General features: G+C 39.8%; 1 protein-coding gene across 3 annotated transcripts in view; it reads left to right on the plus strand.

Annotated features, from left to right (window-relative positions):
• The window catches only part of RBBP8 (RB binding protein 8, endonuclease), a 129,330-nt gene that overhangs the window by 48,667 nt on the left and 60,832 nt on the right, over positions 1-19,831 (plus strand). The window lies entirely within an intron of this gene.

A 19,831-nucleotide genomic window follows, 5' to 3' on the forward strand; every position in this document is an offset into this window, starting at 1 on the left:
AGCTCAATAATGGAACACCTTGTTGGAAAGGGCATGGAGAGGGATTTAGCTCTCCTAACAAGCATGAGAGCTCGTGAGATGAGAGCAGTGGTGAATTGGCAGTCTCTACACCTGTGGTGTTGAGAGGCACGAGATCAGCTTTATGGTAGGCTGGAGGAGGAGGCAGTTGGGAGCATGCGCATTCTATCACGGACTTGCTTACTCTGACTCTGTCTCCTCTGCCTGCAGAACGTCAGCACAGCATCTCTCTGCTGAAGATTACCAAGTTCTGCTAAAGATTAAGATCTATCTATTCTAAGACTGCTTTACTCTCGCTCTCTCTCTCCAGGTAAAGTAGATAGCTCTCAGGCACCTAACAGACCTGAGCAAGGTAACTTAGTGGTCTGCGTCTGGAACCTAGTTAAGCTGGGCCTGAGACCTGGCCAGTCTTGGGCCCTGACAAGTGGTGTCAGGAATGAGAGATGTGACAGTCTTTAACATCCTGAGTTAATTTTGTGTATGGGTCCAGTTTCATTCTCCTGCATATGGCTGTCTGATTTTCCCAACATCATTTATCAACTAGGGTGTCCTTTCCCCAGTGTATGTATCTGTTGACTTTGTTGAAGATAAGTTGATTGTAGGTACGTGTCTTATTTCTGGCTTCTCTAGTCTGTTCAATGATATATGTGTCTATATTTATAAGTACCATGCTGTTTTGGTTACTACAGACATAAGGTATAATTTGAATGTGGGTAACATTGATACCTCTAGCTTCGTTCTTCTTTGGTTCATCTTTCTGAGAACGATGCGCCACGACTTTAGTCATCTTGGGAGGGAGCCCCACACTTGCTTTCTAAAGAATACTTTTATTATTTACTATGTATCTTGCAAAAGGGCTAAGTAGTTTGAATTTGCCTTTCTCCCTTTAGTGGTTAAAATATTCTGCACATATGCAAACCAAAATCGAATATCTTCATCTGTGATTAATGACTCAACAAATGCACATTTACTAGAGTAGGGATTGTATTGTGGTATAAAGACCCATGTGCTTTGGAATCACATATGTATTTGAATTCCAACTTCACACTGTGTTCTTAATTCAGATTTACCAACAAATATTTGAGTGCTTACTGGTCCTAGGTGTTTTTCTAAGGGGCTAGGAATAATACTATCCCTAGTATGTAATGTTTTTGTTTTTATTTATTGATTTATTTATTTGAGACAGAGTCTCATTATGTTCCCCTCGGTAGAGTGCCATGGCATCACAGCTTACAGCAACCTCAAACTCTTGGGCTTAAGCAATTCTCTTGCCTTAGCCTCCCAAGTAGCTGGAACTACAGGTGCCTGCCACAACACCTGGCTATTTTTTTGTTGTAGTTGTCATTGTTGTTTGGCAGGCCTAGGCTAGGTGCATGTGGCTGGTGCCCTAGCTGCTGAGCTACAGGAGCCAAGCCCCTAGTATGTAATTTTTAAGTGAGATAATGCAAGCAACAGTACATAACAGAAATTTAATAAGATATATAAACATATTTCTTAGTTGCTGTGTGTAATTCCAACTTTCAGCATAGCAGTCTGAATTTATATTGGATTTTCAAAGGTTGGGATTGTGCTATGTAGTAAACAAATAAGATGATTTCAGATTATAAGTCTATAAAGAAAATAAAGTTGAATGACCACAGGCATTGGGAAATAGAACATCTGAGTAGGAAAACAAATCTCAGGTTCTCCCTCTGTACTTTCACAATATACTTCTAATACCAGATGTACGGGGTTTTTCCCCTACCAGCAAGTAAACATTCATTTTGGTGGACTAGTGTCCATTAGCTGGGTGTCTTCTAATTTAATTTTGACACTGTCTACCTAGAGATGGCATCAGAGCTTTCAGATGGATAGCTCAGTTCCTAAGACAGTACCCTTTCCCTACTTCAATGCCAGTCGTAAGCTTTAGTTTGTTTTGGCTATGCTTCCTACTGACCAGCTATAAATTGAGGTTCCCACAACCCTCTCCTCAGGTTTGGTTAATTTATTAGAATGGCCCAGAAAACTCGGGGAAACAATTATATTTGCCACTTTATTACAAAGGATATTTAAAAGGCCAGGTGCAGAGGAAGCAAGATGGCGCCTGAGTAACAGCTTCTTTGCAACTGAGTGTGGTGAGATTGGGAAGAGAAGACTCCAGGCATCTCTGGCTTGTGGGCTTTTCCCAGAAACATCCCTTTGGGGACACAGGGAGTCAGCGAGAGACTTCTGCACCCAGGAGGAGAACAAAAGCAGTGGAGAACTGGCAAGTGGTTGCATTGGTTTGGTCTGAGGCCGTGGCTGCCACAGCTGTAATTACAACAGCAGCAAGATTGCAAACAGGGAAGGCCTTCCCTGTGGGCTGTTTTGTTTTTTTGGACTTGGGCACTCAGTTGAACTACCTTGGGAGAACTTGGATGAGAGTGTGGATTACTTTAAGCATTGTCTAGGGCCCCGGACTGAGTCGCTGAGCAGGAACGGAACTAATATTATTCAGCTATGGGCCGCACACGCAGTCATTGTGGGAGAACTGCCCCTGCAGGCTCCGCTCCCATAAGGTTTTCTGTTTGTTTGTTTCGGTTTGATTTATAGTATTTTTGTTTTTCCTCTCTGTTTGGCGGAGATGGGGTACTGTGTCTAAACAGGCTGGCAAAGAGCTGCTAACCTCGAGGGAACCACCCAACACAGAGGTTGGAGGTTTTTCAGTTTAGGTCAAAGTACCCTACTGTACACTTTTATTACTCCCTCTTTCTGTGCCTCTCTTCTTTTTGTCAATATTCCCTTTTACTCACCCCCTTTACTTTCCCTTTTTTCTTTCTTCCTTTTTTTTTTTTAATCTTTTTTCCCTTCTTGTTCTTCAATCTTCTCATCCTTCTGGTCCTGTACCAAAAGGACTCATCGGAACCTTAGGCCAGAGGCATGGTAACTTAAAGAGCAGGAAGAAGTGAACGGAAAATAAGGGCAAGGAAACAGATAAAAGAAAACACTCCTGGGGAAGAATCAGCAGAAAAATACTATAGCAACGTGAAGAACCAGTCCAGAGCAACCCCCGCAAGGGACCATGAGGTAGCCACTGCAAAGCATTCCACCTATAAAGAAATGTTAGAAATGACAGAAGGGGAATTTAAAATACAGATGATGAAAACAATGAAGCAGATTGCTCAGAAAGTGGAAAATAACCAAAAGGAAATCCCAAAACAGAATCAAATAAGAGATGAATAATATGAAGAATATAGAAAGGTTGGCAGCGCTTGTGGCTCAGTGGGGCCGGTGGGTTTGAACTCAGCCCCAACCTGCTAAAAAAAAAAAAAAGAATGTAGAAAGGATGTAGCAGAGCTGAAGGAATTGAAGCAGTCAATTAGGGAACTTAAAGATGCAATAGAAAGTATCAACAACAGATTAGACCATGCTGAAGAAAAAATCTCAGAGGTAGAGGACAAAGCTCTTGAGATAACTCAGGTAGTTAAAGAGGCAGAAAAGAAGAGCAAGAAAGTTGGGCAGCTCCTGTGGCTCAGTGAGTAGGGCGCCAGCCCCACATACCCAGGGTGGCAGGTACAAACCAAATTGCAACAAAAACATAGCCAGGCATTGTGGTGAGTGCCTGTAGTCCCAGCTACTCAGGAGGCTGAGGCAAGAGAATCACCTAAGCCCAAGAGCTGGAGGTTGCTGTGAGCTGTGATGCCATGGTGCTCTACTGAGGGCAACAAAGTGAAACACCATCTCTTAAAAAAAAAAAAAAAAAGTGAGAAAGCAGAATATTCACTGACAGAATTATGAGACTTTATGAAGGCTTCAAACATAAGTTATAGGTATCCCAGAAAGGGAAGAATAATGCCTCAGAGGAATGGAAGCCATACTAGAGAACATTCTAAATGAAAATTTCCCAAACATTCTGACACAGTCCTTTCAGAGGGATATCAGACTCCCGATTGCCTCAACTCAGAAAAGCTTCTCAAAAACACATTGTGATGAACCTGTCCAAAGTCAAGACAAAAGAAAAGATTTTGCAAGCTGCCAGGAGTAAGTGCCAGTTGACCTACAGGGGCAAATCCATTAGGGTGACTACAGACTTCTCTAATGAAAGTTTTTAAGCCAGAAGACATTGGTCATCTACCTTTAATCTACTTAAACAGAATAATTTCCAGCCCAGAATTCTATATCCCGCTAAGCTTTAAAATTGATGGAGATATCAAACCTTTTGCTGATATGCAAATATTGAGGAAATTTGCCACAACAAGACCAGTTCTGTAAGAAATACTTCAACCTGTTCTACACACTGACCATCACAATGGAGCACTAGCAAAATAAGCACCCACAAATTAAAGGACAGAACCTAGGTTCCACAATGATGCAAAAGACAAAACTAAGCCCTGGACTTTCACAAAATAAGATGAATAGAACGCTACTTTTATGCCCAGGAGTTCCCCAGAGACCACACAACAAGACAAGCTAAATTTGCAAGAGAGTCTCTTTATTCAAGAGCCGGCCGGTGACTGCCTCTGTGTCCCAACAAGGGATTTCTGAGAGCAACCTCAAGTGCTTAAGGGGTTGGGTTTTTAAGGCTTGGTCTGCGTCCTGGTTGGCACGCAGGCTATTCAGGTGCATCCAGGTAGGGTAGCAAGCAAGCATTGTACAGAAGCAGAATTTTGCGGTCAGTCATATATCTTTGTTTTAATATTTTTTGCCCTATACATCTTAGTTTCAATACTTTCCCCACCTGGTATTGTTTAAAGGTCAGTCCAGGGACAGTTGGTGCCTCCTAGTTCGTTTCCCAGGGAGTTAGCCAAGCAAGAAACTGGGAGTGAACTAGAAGCAAGAAATCATTTAGTACTATCTCATCTGTCTTGGGAGTGAACTAGACTTATTTCATCTTTTTTTGAAAGCTTGCAGTCTGGAAATCTGCCAGTAGTTAACTGGTATTTTTCCATTATAGCCTAGGCCTGACACCTTTCTGCCTTAGCCTAGGCCCACTAGGCATAACACTACCACACTTATCAATTATCTCAATAAAAGTTAATGGCTTGAATTCTCCACTGAAGAATGGGGCGGGGGGAAGAGGCATAGATGGGCTGATTGAATTAAATAACATAAGCCATCCATTTGCTGTCTGCAGGAAATACACCTAGCCTCAAAAGACAAATTAAAACTCAAAAGTTAAGGGTTGGAAGACAATTTTTCAGGCAAACAGACTTCAGAAGAAATGAGGGGTTGCAATCTTATTTTTACATACTTGTGGATTTAAAGCAACTAAAATCAAAAAAGACAAAGATGCTCACTTCATATTTGGTCAAGGGAAAAATACAACAAGAAGATATTTCAATTCTAAATATTTATGCCACCAACTTCTCCCAGATTCTTGAAACAGATGTAATTAGTCTGAACATATGATATCCTATTACCCCATAATAACAGGGGACTTTAACACTCTTCTTACAGAGCTGGACAGATGCTCTAAACAGAAATTAAAGATATAAGGGACTTAAATGAGACCCTAGAACAACTGTGCTTGATAGACGCATATAGAACACTCCATCCCAAAGATAAAGAATATACATTCTTCTCATCAGCCCATGGAACATTCTCCAAAATTGATCATATCCTGGGACACAAAACAAACCTCAACAGAATCAAAAGAATTGAAATTTTACCTTGTATCTTCTCAGACCACAAGACACTAAAGGCGGAGCTCAACTTCAACAAAAATGTTCAACCCCACACAAAGGCATGGAAATAAAACAACCTTATGCTGAATGACAGTTGGGTGCAGGAAGAAATAAAAGAGGAAATCATTAACTTCCTTGAGCATGACAACAATGAAGACACAAGCTACCAAAACCTGTGGTATACTGCAAAAACAGTCCTGAGAGGAAAATTTATGGCTTTAGATGCCTACATTTGAAAAACAGAAAGAGAGCACATCAACAAACTCACAAGCCATCTTATGGAACTGGAAAAAGAACAATCTAAGTCTAAACACAGCAGAAGCAAAGAAATATCCAAATTAAATCAGAGATTAATGAAATCGAAAACAAAAAATTAGCCAGGGGTTGTGGTAGGCACCTGTAGTCCCAGCTATTCAGAAGATTGAGGCAGGAGGCTCACTTGAACCTAGGAGTTTGAGGTTACTGTGAGTTAGGCTGATGTCATGGCACTCTAGCCCAGGAGATAGACTGAGACTCTATTTCAGAAAAAAATAATAATTCAAGAACAACTGGGAAGCATGTCCTAGGTCCAGGGCAAGAGCAAGGACATGATTAGCATAGGAAGGAGCTATGCTAACCCTGAGAACAGATGGCATGCTGGGCTAATCTTTCCATCTCCCTTTGCCTCAACTTCTGCATCTGTAAAATGGGGGAATACAGTTCCTTCCTCACAGGGAAATAGGTGAAATCTTGGATATGAGCACATTTAGGGGTTCCAGGGTAGAGACTGCTATTTACCCCCGACATCTATTTTCTCCTCCCACTGAGCTTTAGTCGGGCCCATGTCTGCCTGGAATCATGACTATTTCCATCTTCCCTTGCAGCCATTTAGACCACATGACTAAATTCTGACTGTAAGCACACATGTAACAGGCATTTCCAGGAAATTTATTCAAAGAGAGGGCATGTCCTTCTTAGTGCCTCTCTCCTCCTGGCAGCTGGAACTCAACAGCCACCTTGGCCTCTGAAGTGGAAGCCACTGAAGACAAGGCTGAGCAGCAGGAGAGAGTGGCAGCCGTGGACTCTGAGAAGCTTCTCTTTCAGCCCCAGACTCCTGCCTGCAGGCCCCTGATTGAGAGAGAAATAAACTTCTACATGAATCTCAAAAAAAAAAAAAAAATCGAAAAAAAAAATCATTCAGAAAATTAATGAAACAAGGAGTTGGTTTTTTGAAAAAATACATAAAATAGATAAACCTTTGGCTAGACTAATTAGAAATAGAAAAGTAAAATCTCTAGTAACCTCAATCAGAAATGATAAAGGGGAAATAATAGCTGATGCCACAGAGATACAAGAGATTATCTCTGAATACTACCAGAAAGTCCACGCTCAGAAATTTGACAATGTGAAGGCAATGGATCAATATTTGGAATCATACCCTCTCCCAAACTTAGGAAGAAATGGATCTCCTGAACAGACCAATTTCAAGCCCTGAGATCAAAGAAACAATAAAAAAGCTTCCAACAAAAAAATGTCCTGGTCTGGATGGCTTCACACTGGAATTCTATCAAACCTTCAAAGAAGAGCTTATTCCCATCTTGCAAAAATTATTCCAAAAAATTGAGGAGGAAGGCATCTTCCCCAACACGTTCTACAAAACAAACATTACCCTGATACCAAAACCAGAAAAAGGCTCAACTAAAAAGGAAATCTTCAGACCAATTTTACTAATGAATATAGATGCAAAAATTCTCAACAAAATCCTAGCCAATAGATTACAGCTTATCATCAAAAAAGTCATACATCATGATTGGCTTGGTGCCCATACCACAGTGGTTACAGTGTCAGCCACATACACCGAGGCTGGCAGGTATGAACCAGCCTGGACCAGCTAAACAACAATGGCAACTGCAACAACAACAACAACAAAAAATAGTCGGGCACTGTGGCGGGTGCCTGTAGTCCCAGCTACTTGGGAAGCTGAGGCAAGAGAATCACTTAAGCCCAAGAGTTTGAGGTTGCTGTGAACTGTGACTCCATGGCACTCTACCAAAGGCAGCATAGTGAGACTCTGTCTTTAAAAAAAAAAAGTCATACTTCACGATCAGATGTGTTTCATCCCAGGGATGCAAATCTGTTTTAACAAACGCAAACATTAAATCACCTTATCAACAGAAGCAAAAACAAAGACCATATGATCCTATTAATAGATGCAGAAAAAGCATTTGATAAAATCCAGCATCCTTTGCTAATTAGAACACTGAAGAGTATAGGCATAGCTGGCACATTTCTTAAACTGATTGAAGCTATCTATGACAAACCCACAGCTAATATTTTACTGAATGGAGTAAAACTGAAACTTTTCCACTTAGAACTAGAACCAAATAAGGCTGTTCTCTGTCACCATTACTATTCAACATAGTGCTGGAAGTTCTAGCCAATACAATTAGGCAAGACAAGGAAATAAAGGGCATCCAAATGGGAGCAGAGGAGGTCAAACTCTCCCTCTTTGCTGATGATATGATCTTATACTTAGAGAACCCCAAAGACTCAACCACAAGACTCCTGGAAGTCATCAAAAAATACAGTAATGTTTCAGGATATAAAATCAATGTCCACAAGTCAGTAGCCTTTGTGTACACCAATAACAGTCAAGATGAGAAGCTAATTAAGGACACAACTCCCTTCACCATAGCTTCAAATAAAATGAAATACCTAGGAATATACCTAACGAAAGAGGTGAAGAACCGCTGTAAAGAAAATTATGAAACTCTAAGAAAGAAATGGCAGAGGATATTAAGAAATGGAAGAACATACCATGCTCCTGGCTAGGAAGAATCAACATTGGTAGAATATCTATACTTCCCAAAGCAATCTACGGATTCAGTGCCATCCCTATTAAAATACGAACATTGTACTTTCACAACTTAGTAAAAATGATTCTTTGTTTTGTATGGAACCAGAAAAAAACCGGTATACCTAAGGCAGTTCTTAGTAATAAAAACAAAGGCGGGGGCATCAGCATAACAGATTTTAGGCTATACTACAAGGCCATAGTGGTCAAGACAGCATGGTACAGACACAAAAATAGAGACATAGGCATTTGGAATCTAATAGAAAAGCAGGAAATGAAACTAACATCTTATAACCACCTAATCTTTGATAAACCAAACAAGAACATATATTGGGGAAAAGATTAACTGGATTTCTACACATAAAAGAAACTGGATCCACACCTTTCTCCACTCACAAAAATTGATTCAGGATGGATAAAGGACTTAAATTTAAGGCATGAAACAATAAAAATCCTCAAAGAAAGCATAGGAAAAACACTGGAAGATATCGGCCTGGGGAAAGACTTTATGAAGAAGACTTCTGTGGCAATTGGAACAACAACAAAAATAAACAAATGGGACTTAATTGAACTGTGAAGCTTAATTAAACTGTTGTCTCCTTAACTTAGCTCCGTACAACTAAGGAGACAATCACCAAAGCAAATAGACAACCTACCCAACGGGAAAGGATATTTGCATATTTTGAATCAGACAGGAGCTTGATAACTAGGATCTATAGAGAACCCAGATTAATCCACATGAAAAAAGCCAACAATCCCGTATATCAATGGGCAAGAGAGATGAATAGAACCTTCTCTAAACAAGACAGACGAATGGCTAGCAAACACATGAAAAAATGCTCATCATCTCTAATTATTAGAGAAGTGCAAATCAAAACCACCCTGAGATACCATCTAACCCCAGCAAGAACGGCCCACATCACAAAATCTCAAAACTGCAGATGCTGGCGTGGATGTGGAAAGGAGGGAACACTTTTACACTGCTGGTGGGACTGCAAACTAATACAACCTTTTTGGAAGGCAGTATGGAAAATCCTTGAAGAACTCAAGCTAGACCTCCCATTTGATCCTGCAATCCTATTACTGGTCATCTACTCAGAAGCAAAAAAATTCTTTTATCATAGGGATAATTGCACTAGTGTTTATCACAGCTCAATTTACAATCGCCAAAATATGGAAACAGCCTAAATGCCCACCAACCCAGGAATGGATTAACAAGCTGTGGTATATGTGTACACCATGGAATACTACTCAGCCACAAAAAGATAGAGACTTTACATCCTTTGTATTAACTTGGATGGATGTGAAACACATTATTCTTAGTAAAGCATCACAAGAACGGAGACATAAGAATCCTATGTACTCAATTCTGATATGAGGACAATTAATGACCTAGTACAGGGTGGGGGTTGGGGAAAGGGGAGAGCAGAGAGAGAAAAAAAGGGGGAGGTTGGGGAAAGGAATAACAGAGAGAGGGAGGGGGGAGGCATCTCAGTGTGTGACACACCTTTTGGGGGCAAAACACAATTGCAAGAGGGACTTTACCTAAAAAATGCAATCAGTAATCTGGTTTCTCGTACACTCAATGAATCCCCAACAAACACAAAAAAAGGCCAGGGTCAAAGGTTCATGCCCATAACTGTGGCACTCTGGGAGGCTGAGACATTCTTAAGGTGAGGAGTTGGAGACTGGAAAGAGTGAGACCCTGTCTCTACTAAAAATAGAAAAACCAACCAGGTGTTGTGGTCAGTGGCTATAGTCCCAGTCCCAGCTATTTGGGAGGCTGAGGTGGGAGGTTGCTTGAACCCAGGAGTTTGAGGTTGCTGTGAGCTAGGCTGAGGGAGGCCTTGGCCCTTTTGCCTGGGGCAACAGTGAGAATGTCTCAAAAAGAAATAAACAAAAAGAACAAAGGATATTTAAAGGATACAAATAAACTGTAGGTTAAGAGATGCATTGGGGGGCCGTGCCTGTGGCTCAAGGAGTAGGGCACCTGTCCCATATGCCAGAGGTGGCGGGTTCAAACCTAGCCCTGGCCAAAAACCAAAAAAAAAAAAGAGATACATTGGGGAAGAGGACAGAGAGCTTCCATGTACTTCTGGGCACACCACTCCCCAGGAATCTCCATGTGTTCACTTAGCCATCTGGAAGCTCTCTGAACCTTGTCTTTTTTTAGGGGGAGAGGGGAGTGGTTAATGGAATTTTCTTTATATAGGCATGATTGATTAAACCATTGGCCATTGGTGATCAGCTTAACCATTAGCCTTTCCCCTCTCTGGAGGTTGAAGGTAGGCTGAAATTCTGCCTTGGTCTTTTCTGTAACCAGCCCCACCTCCTTCCTAAAGCTGCCTAAGGGCTGCCAGTCATCATTCAACTCATTAGATATACAAAAAAACTTCACTTTGGAGTTTCCAAAGATTTTAGGAGTTCTATGTTAGGAAATGGGCTCAAAGACCAAATAAATTTCACAATATCACAATACTGATGAATGGTCAAGGATGGTCTTTCTGTGGAAGTGCTGTTTGAAATGAGCCCTGAGCACCAAAAAAGGACCAATCATTTGAAGATCTAGAAACAAAAGGAGAAGGAACAGACAAATACAAAAGCCTAAAGTAAAAATAAGTTTGAAATTTTTGAGGAACAAAAATTCCACTGTGGCAAAAATTCCACTCATTAGCTTAATGAGTAAAGAGGATTAGCGATAGTAGATATGATTGGAAAGTTGGGCAATAACTAGGTTATGTAGATTCATAGGCAAAAACTTTGGATTTCAATCATTCCCCTGCTAAAGCCATTAGAGTACTATACAGAGTGGCCATAAAGTTTGTGTGCAGTTTAAAATAGTATACAATTTGGGCAGCACCTGTGGCTCAAGGAGTAGGGTGCCGGCCCCATATACTGGGGGTGGTGGGTTCAAACTCAGCCCTGGCCAAAAACTAAAATAGTATGCAATTTAAACATGAGCTTTATGACTACCCTTGTGTGTAGGTTGCATCAGCATCTGCTACATTCAAATGGAGATTTGGAGTAGGTAGTTGTATAGAGTCTAGAATTTAGTATATCTCTTAAGGATGTCTTAAAGCATATAAGAAGAGAATAGAAGAGTTCTTAGGACTGAACCTACTAATTAAGGTTTAATGAAGAATAAGGACCCCCGCTAGTAAAAAAGATTGAGAATCTATAAAAGTGGAAGAAAAGCCAGGAACATAGGGTGAGTTCACATGTTGAAAACCAGCCTGAGCCAGAGCAAGACCCCATCTCTAAAAAATAGACATGTGTTGTGGTGGGCACCTGTGGTCCCAGCTACTTGGGAGGCCAAAGCAAGAGGATCACTTGAACCCAAGAGTTTGAGGTTGCTGTGAGCTAAGATGCCATGGCACTCTACCAAGGGTGACCAAATGAGACTCTGTCTAAAAAAATAAAAATACCATAATGTTGTTTTGAAGATGAAAGGAGATGATACAAGTCACAGTACATAAGAGAAGTTTAATGAAACTTACGCTGTATTTCTTACTTGGAGGATGACTCCAACTCCAGTTCATGCTATTATACCACAGCCAGATCCAGTCTCCCTCAAGCTAAGAGGCAGTCATCTCTCTCTCACCCTCACTCAGTCTAGCATTAAAAGGGAAATCAGTTACTCTTCTGTTAGTGTGATGAGGCACTTCCATCTGTTTGTTGTAGAGGAGTAGGGGGAATATATTTCTCAGCCTTTAGCTCTTTAGCAATTGAAGAACTTCTATCTCTTCACCATATTTTTTCTTTCGCCTCTACCCCTCCACCACTTTCCACAGGCAGTGAGATTCTTCCTTCCCTATAATAACGACCTTACCATTATTAGAAGATTAGGAAATCGTTCTCTTCCATGATTCCTCTGTAAACAAAATATTAGGATCAGCATTACTAACTATGTTGATCTGAGTTCTCTGGAAAGCAAATACCAAAATTGACTTTGGACATTTTAAAAATTTATTGAGAGAAATACCTGTAAGGAAAATGAGGTATCTGGGAAAGCTGTCAGACTTTGTTTCATGCCTCTAACCTGATGAAGAGTAGCAGGAAGGAAGCAGATTTTACACTCCATTGCAGTTGTAAGAGCTTTGCCAAGCTGATGAGAAGACCTAGAGCCATAGTATTCCTGATTTCCTCATCTGCTGGTGAGATCTGACCGTGAGATGCCTAGTTAGTCACAAATATGGACAGGTGAAGGATTTCAGAGCACAGAAGGTAGAGTCAGTGATTCCGTTCCTCAGAGTAGAAGACAATGAGATCATTTCATGGCTGCCACACCTAAGGGCTGATTGTGTGATTTTGAGCATCCTTCTTGTTCAGTTGGTCATTAGCAAGTTGTTGAGTGCCCAAAGCTCATATACTCAAAAACTTTACAAGATAACATTTGCAGTATGTTTTGCTTGAATTTCAGCTTAATATAGTTGCCTCTGCATTTCATTCACAAGATAGTGTGTTCATCTTAGTTCTCGAAGACATTCCTTTCCAACGTCTTCAAAATGCTTCTTTACTTTATTATGGTTTGACGTTTGGCTTTCTAGTTTTGTTATCCTTTGCATCTTGCACATCCCTTTTTAAGTAAGTTTTCCTTCTCCAGGTCCTTTCTGAGAAGAAACGTCAGTGGATGAGTGCCCCCACCTTTCCCATTCTATTACCGTTCTTTATTCAGTTAATATATTTAATTGTTAAAATTACCTTGGGGGGGCACCTGTGGCTCAAAGGAGTAGGGCGCCAGCCCCATATGCCGGAGGTGGTGGGTTCAAACCCAGTTTTTGGTTCAACCCAGCCAAAAACTGCAAAAAAAAAAAAAAAAAAAAATATATATATATATCATTGTTATTCTACAGTTTCTTGAAACTAGATTTCTTTTCTCTTTGTCCCCTGTTCTCCTCTGGTCATTAGTATCATGAGGATGCTGTGCTGCTTTACTATTTCTTGTTGTAAATGTTACTTTGCCTTCCATTCTGTTCACGTTTACATCGTTAGGTAAGTGATCTTGTAATTCACTACATGGTATTAATTTGGGGGTGGGGGTGAGGAGTGTGTAGCTTACTTCTTTATGCACGTGCTTTTTCTCTCCTTTCTTCCAATACCAAATCCAAAATTTCCTTCTGGGTACACTTTAAGATTGATCCCTTATTTCATGAAGTTTCATTTAATGAATTAAGCTCAAGATCATTATTATTTTTTTTTTAATATAGGAACTGGTGTGTGTTGAGGGCTCACTTTGTACCCACTTAATCTTCATATTAATTCTATAGGGTATACATTTTATGTGTGAGCAAACTGTCCCAGAATCATATAGTTAACAATTAGGTTAAATCTGATCCTCTTCCCCAACTGACTTCCTAGTTTTCTGCTGTTTCATGATGTCTTGTCTTTATATTATCTTAATTTAATAGATGTGTAAATCAATTGCACCTTAAATGATCACCTCAGAGTATTTGTGCTTGACATAAAGTTAACAAAACAGATACTCTGAAATATTAAATCTTTAACATTGCCTTTTATCTTTTTCCGAGTCTGTTTTCTTGGAAGCTTTTTTTGGTTTTTGTTGTTTTTTTAATTGCTGCTAGCTACCATTTTTAAATGTCTATGTAGGTGACTTTCAGTGAAATTTTTGCCTTATTTACAATTTCATTTCACTTTGATGTCATATGTATGAGTGATATTTAGAGCAAGCTTTAAAAATCTATAAAAATTGATATTTTGCTGAGACCTTTAACAGGCATTGTATTTTGTTAACTTTCTAAATAAAATAATTCTGTTTCTTGTAATGTTGTGAAAACATTGTGAGATGTAGAGATGAAAGGAATTAGCTAGTAAAGATAAATTACATAATAAAAGTTCTAATTTTATATGGCTAATTTATGTTTTACTACTGTTATTATTGTATTTATGGACTTTCCTTCAAGGAACCAAAGTACTTCACTAAATCTAGAAAAATAGATAATGATAGAGAAGTAGGTAGAATACATTAAAAAAAAATCTTAACAAAGCAGTTAAACCATTGTTCTCTAATAGAATCTAGTATTTGTAAAAACATTTTGGCATTTATAGAACTCATTTTAGCAGTGGTTAAAGGGAAAATTGGTCTTCACAATCAGATTTTTGGTTTTGTAACTTTTTCTATTACTGGACTGCATGTCCTCTTGCGTCTTGCTAACTCATCTTATTCAGATTTGAATTTAAACATCATACTCCTCAGGAGACCTTCTCTACCTCCCTGGACAAAAAAGCTGTATGCTTTCATAGTACCTTATATTTCCACTGTGTTAATGTAATTGACTAAAACTTTGTAGTAATTACTTTTTTATTGCCTATCTTTCTCTAGTAGATTGCGAACTCTTTCAAAGAAGTGACATTATCTTGGTCACTATTGTATTTACAGCACTAAGTACATTGTAGGCATTCAGTAAAACAATATGAGTCACAATGAATAAATTTGAGGAAATATTTTTGGGATACAGCAAGCAATTGAGTATACTTGTTGTCAATCTGGTAAATTTTAACAGCAAAGGCAAGCTTTATACTTCTTCATTCTATGAACTGGAATAAAAGTCAGGTTACATGTTGCTTTCTGCTCTTTTTGTGGAATTTCTCTTTTATCCCTTTACCCGTTAAAGCTTCTGAAACTGCATTCTTTTGTGAAAAAGAGGCTGTTTTTCTTCCTCTGACAGCAGCAGTGGAAGGTAGGCAAGAGGTAAGCAATGGAAGCCTGCTGAAACAGAAGCTAGCTGCTAGCATATTTTCTCACATTCATTTAAACTTAGACTAGGATCAGAGTTAACCCCTTTTCACAAAGACTACTATGAAAGGTGGCAGTTGACAAGAAGTAATAAGCTAGGGAACATTGCTTCATTTTATAACCATCTAACCCAGAGGTTCTCAACCTGTAGGTTGCGACCCTCAGGAACTATATTAAAGGGTCGCAACATTAGGAAGGTTGAAAACCACTAATCTAACCAGTGACATTTTTAAACTCCTCCTGTATTTGAAGAGTTTTTATTTTAGCTCTTCTATACTGTGTTTGGACTTATGCATATGTTTAGGTCTTTGTTTTGTATTGCTTCAGCTGTAAACAGGTTCTCTAGACTCCCATTGTGTTACTAGAAGATTCCGCTGCTTTAACCCTTTCCTGTAAACACTCTTCCTGTCTTTCTGCCCTCTGCATTTGGTCGGCTGAGTCTTTATTATATAAATATTATCAATGATGATAATAGTTATATTCTTTTCTTTTACCAGATTTTAATCTTTGGTATTTTGTTTATAAGTTGATTATAGAAGTTGGAAAATAGTAAACTTTTATTTATCAGCTGTAGAGGTAGGATCATATTCTCTGTGTCTGATGATGTGATCTTTTTACCATTCAACAAAATTGTTGCTAATGTCTAGGTCAAATAGATTACTTTCTAATCTTATACCCAATTAGTTATGTCCTAATCAGCCTATAATTATATTATGATAATGACTTATTTATAAGTTTGTTTTGTTTTTCCTCAACATCAGAACTGTTGAGGTTGGACACTTTAGTTTGTGAACTCATCCTAAAGCTCTATTTAGCTCACTGCTGTATGTTACTACAGTTACCATATGGCCAAGCAGAAGAACTTAGAATGTGACTGTAGTGGTATTCAGCAATGAGGTATGTAGCACTTTTTCTAGGATGAGTTCACTAACTTAATTGTCAGACTTTGTAGGACAACAGCTCCGATGACTATTCCAGAAAGAGTTCCAAAACTGCTTTGATGGGTGGACTATGCATGCGCTGGTGTTGGTGTGTAGCTTCCCAAGGGGGGTACCTCAAAGGTCACCATAAGTGAATTCAGCAGTGAGATAGGTCACACTTTATACAAACTTAGTTGTCTGACCTCAGTATATACAAGCAAGGTATTGTTCTGTCTTTCACCCAGGCGGGAGTGCAGTAGTGGGTTCATAGCTCACAGCAGTCTCAAACTCCTGGGCTCAGATGTTCCTTCTGCTTCAGTCCCCCAAGTAACTAGGACTACAGGCATGTGCCACCATACCTAGCTAATATTTTTAATTAAAAAAATTTTTCTTTCAAACAGTTTCTCTTGCTCTGTTACCTAGGCTGGAGTGCTGTGGCACCATCACGGCTCACTACAGTCTTAAACTCCTAGCCTCAAGAATCCTCCTACCTTAGCCTCCCAAAGCACTTATGGCTATAGGCATGAGCCCTGTGCCTGGCTTGAGGAACTTTTTATTGTTTGTTGATTATTGCTTTATATAGCATGTGCATGTCTCTCTGTGTGTATGTATGTATATCCTTTCCTTGTTTTGTTTTGTTTTTTGTAGAGACAGAGTCTCACTGTACTGCCCTCGGGTAGAGTGCCGTGGCGTCACACAGCTCACAGCAACCTCCAACTCCTGGGCTTAAGCGATTCTCTTGCCTCAGCCTCCCGAGCAGCTGGGACTACAGGCGCCCGCCACAACGCCCGGCTATTTTTTTGTTGTTGCAGTTAGGCCGGGGCTGGGTTTGAACCCACCACCCTCGGCATATGGGGCCGGCGCCCTACTCACTGAGCCACAGGCGCCGCCCTCCTTTCCTTGTTTTATGATGGCTCCATCATTTCTCAGATTTTCCAGGAATGCTGGATAGCTTTTCCCCATCAAGGTCTTTTTTGTGTGGTAATGTCTACATAATAAGAACTATAACATTTTAACTATTTAAAAAAAAACAGCATTATTGAGATATAATTCACCTATTTAAAATATACAATTAAAATGTACAATAATTTTAAAATATTTTTATCACCCAAGAAAGAAACTCCATAACCCTTAGCAGTCATTCCCAGTTTCTCCCTCTTCTAGGCATTCACTTCTCTACTTTCCATCTCTATATATTTGCCTGTGTTGTCTCTTTATATTTACTTATTCTGGACTTATTTTCCCCTTCTGTCTATCTCTAAGAGTATATTCTTTGACCAGCATCTCCCCATCTCCCCATCCCCCATGCCACCCAAGCTGTGGTACCCACCATCCTATAGGAACAGTTTTCTTAGATGTCACGTATGAGTGAGATCATGTGATACTTGTCATTCTGTGCATGACTTAACTTCACTTAACATAATGTCCTCCAGGTTCATCTGTGTTGTCCCAAATGACAGGATTTCATTCATTTTGTGGCTGAATAGTATTTCATTGTGTATATCTACCACATTTTTTTTCTAGGTCGATTCCATGTCTTGGCTATGTGAATAGTGCTGCACTAAATGTGAGAGTGCAGGTATCTCTTTGACATTCTATTTTCGTTTTCTTTGGCTAGTGAGATTGTTGGATCAAATGGCAGTTCTTTTTTGAATACTTTGAGGAATCTCCTTACTGTTTTTTATAATGGCTTGTACTAATTTACATTCCAAACAGTGTACAACGGTTCCCTCTTCTCACATCTATGACAACACATGCTCTCTTTTGTCTTGTTAGTAGTTGGCCATTCTGACAGGTGTGCGATAATAGCTTATTGTGGTTTTGATTTGCATTTGATGATCAGTAGTGTTGAACATGTTTTCATATACCTATTGGCCATTGTATGTCTTTTGAGAAATGTCTGTTGAGGTCTTTTGCCCATTTCTTTTCTTTTTTTTTTTTAGAGACAGAGTCTCGCTTTATGGCCCTCAGTAGAGTGCTGTGGCATCACACAGCTCACAGCAACCTCCAACTCCTGGGCTTAAGCGATTCTCTTGCCTCAGCCTCCTGAGTAGCTGGGACTACAGGCGCCTGCCACAACACCGTGCTATTTTTTGGTTGCAGTTTGGCCGGGGCTCAGTTTGAACCCGCCACCCTTGGTATATGGGGCCAGCGCCTTACCGACTGAGCCACAGGTGCTGCCCTTTTGCCCATTTCTTTTTTTTTTTTTTTTTTGTAGAGACAGAGTTTCACTTTATGGCCCTAAGTAGAGTGCCGTGGCCTCACACAGCTCACAGTAACCTCCAACTCATGGGGCTTAAGCGATTCTCTTGCCTCAGCCTCCCAAGTAGCTGGGACTACAGGCGCCCGCCACAATGCCTGGCTATTTTCTGGTTGTTTTGCATTTTGGCCAGGGCCGGGTTTGAACCCGCCACCCTTGGTATATGGGGCCGGCGCCTTACCGACTGAGCCACAGGCGCTGCCCCCTTTGCCCATTTCTTAATTGGCTTATTTGTTTTCTTGCTATGGAGGTGACTTCCTTGTGTATTTTGGATATTACGCCTTTATCAGATATATATCTTTTTAACCACTTTTAAGTATACAATTCCCTTATTGATTTTTGAACTGTATTTTAAGTTTATTTTCAGGACAGGTATAGTGGCTCACCCCTGTAATCCTAGCATTCTGGGAGGCCAAGGCAGGTAGATCACCTGAGCTCAGAAGTTTGAGACCAGCCTGAGCAAGAGTGAGACCCCATCACTACTCAAAATAAAAAAATAGCTGGGTGTTGTGGCAAGCGCCTGTAATCCCAGCTACTCCAGAGGCTGAGGCGAAAGGATTGCTTGAGCCCAAGAATTTGAGGTTGCTGTGATCTCTGATGTCACAACAGTCTACCCAGGGCAACAGAGTGAGGCTCTGTTTCAAAAAAATAAAAATTAATTAATTAAAAAAATTTAATTTCATAGTGGGTGTGCTGAAGATTTCAGTATGCATCTTATCAAAACCTATTTCTAATCTATTACTAACTTAATGCCAAAATATGGAAACTTTGCTCCTCTTCTTTGTGTTATTCTTGTCATATGTTGTATTTCTCTATATTTTTAAATAGTGTTATAATTATTACTTTATATAATCTTACGTCTGTTTTGTCTTTTTTATTGTGGTGAAGTGCACATAAAATTTGGCATTTTAACCATTATTAAATGTTTAATTCAGTAGCATTAATAACATTCGCAATACTGCATACAACAGTCACCACCATCTATTTCCAGAATATTTTCATTACCCAAACAGAAACTCTATAACCATTAAGCAACCACTCTTCATTTCCCTTTCCCCCCAGTTTCTGGTAACCGCTAAGGTACTCTTTGTGCCTGATTTATTTCACATAGCCTAATGTTGTCAAGATTGATCTGTGTTGTAGCATGTTTCAGAATTTCTTTTCTTGTGACTAATATTCCAGTGAATGTATATACCATGTTTGTTTATCCATTCGTCTATTGGGGGGCACTTAGGTAGCTTCCACCTTTTAGTTATTGTGAATGATGCTGCAGTGAATATTTGCCTACAAATGCCTGCTTAAGTTCCTCCTTTAAGTTCCTTTAGGTATATACCTAGGAAGGGAATTTCTAGTTCATGTGGTAATCCTATGTTAAGCTCAGCTACCATACCGTTTTCCATAGCA

The sequence above is a fragment of the Nycticebus coucang genome, chromosome 19, assembly GCF_027406575.1.
Source record: "Nycticebus coucang isolate mNycCou1 chromosome 19, mNycCou1.pri, whole genome shotgun sequence".
Taxonomy (NCBI): Eukaryota; Metazoa; Chordata; class Mammalia; order Primates; family Lorisidae; genus Nycticebus; species Nycticebus coucang.